This window comes from Myotis davidii, unplaced genomic scaffold (genome assembly GCF_000327345.1).
Source record: "Myotis davidii unplaced genomic scaffold, ASM32734v1 scaffold673, whole genome shotgun sequence".
NCBI lineage: Eukaryota > Metazoa > Chordata > Mammalia > Chiroptera > Vespertilionidae > Myotis > Myotis davidii.
Window position 1 is genome coordinate 1,221,194 of NW_006286677.1, and position 1,393 is coordinate 1,222,586.

The 1,393-nt window shown below is 43.9% G+C and overlaps 1 pseudogene; it reads right to left on the minus strand.

Moving 5' to 3' along the window:
- LOC102758730 overlaps positions 1 to 1,393 on the minus strand; it is a 5,216-nt pseudogene that overhangs the window by 737 nt on the left and 3,086 nt on the right.

Consider the following 1,393-nt stretch of genomic DNA (forward strand, 5'->3'; position numbering starts at 1 on the left):
AGAGAACCCAGCTAAAGAACCTGGCGACCGAACCTGGCTGGAGAACCTAAACCGAACCTGGCTGGAGAACCTAGTGAGAGAACATGGCTACAGAACCTGGCTGGAGAACCTGGAGAACGTGGCTGGAGAACCCAACTATGCTGATGAACTGAATGCTGCCTCCATGTCATTCCTTCTTCACCAATTCCGTCCACACCTTTGGGGACCCCTGGACCTGCTGGGGTTGGACCCCGGCAACCTCTGACACGCGTGTCATAGGTTCACCATCACTGAACTAGAGTGTGATAGAGCACCAGGATTTGGATCAGGCTGTCTGACCCCCACCCGGTCTCTCTTTATCCCCTTTTAAACAAAAAAACTTAACTTCCACAGCTAAAAGCCTCTTTATTTTATTTTTATTTTCAGATTTTTCATTTGAAGTCTAAATCTTTTTTTTTTATTATTGATTTTTTACAGAGAGGAAGGGAGAGAGATAGAGAGTTAGAAACATCGATGAGAGAGGAACATCGATCAGCTGCCTCCTGCACATCTCCTACTGGGGATGTGCCCGCAACCCAGGTACATGCCCTAGACCGGAATCGAACCTGGGACCTTTCAGTCCACAAGCCGACGCTCTATCCACTGAGCCAAACCGGTTTCAGCTTGAAGTCTAAATCTTAATGTCATTAAAGTCACAAAAATATGCTAATTTAAATATCCAATTCTATTTATCTAAAACTAGAGGCCCGATGCACGAAATTCGTGCAAGGGGCTCATCCCTTGTAGCCTCGGCTCTTGCAGCCCCTCACAGCCCCTCATAGCCTCAGCCAGCCCTCATAGCCCTGTTTGTCCGGAAGATTATCTGGATGGTTGTCCAGAATGTTGTCTGGATGGTCGTTCAACTTTTTGGTCTAATTAGCATATTAGCTCTTTATTATATAGGATAGTGATTAGCACTGATCTTCTTAATTCACAAGGAAACACCTTTAAAACTGCATTTTGTTAAAGTTTACTAAAATGTAGAAAAAGTAAACTACACAAATATTGAAAAGTTAAAAATTCCTCAATTTTTTATTCCTGGTATCACTACCACAATTTACAGGGCCGTGTACCTGATATAATGAAAGGAAAAAGAAAAGCTACCACAGAAAAAAGACTCAGGGATGTACATCTAATTGACATGACATTGCATTAATCAACAGCTGCACGTTTTGCAAACCGTGGCTTTGACAGTCCTGAACAAGAAGGGTTCCTGTTTAAGCTGCAGTCACTTCTCTGACTATGGATCATTGTTCCTTCCCTGGCAGATTCCTACAGTTCCTCCAGTGCATTTGGGACAACTGTCTCAAAGCAACCTGGAGCTTTCCTGATGACTCCTCACTCCCTCTCTTGCTAAGAACTGTAGCCCTTTCCT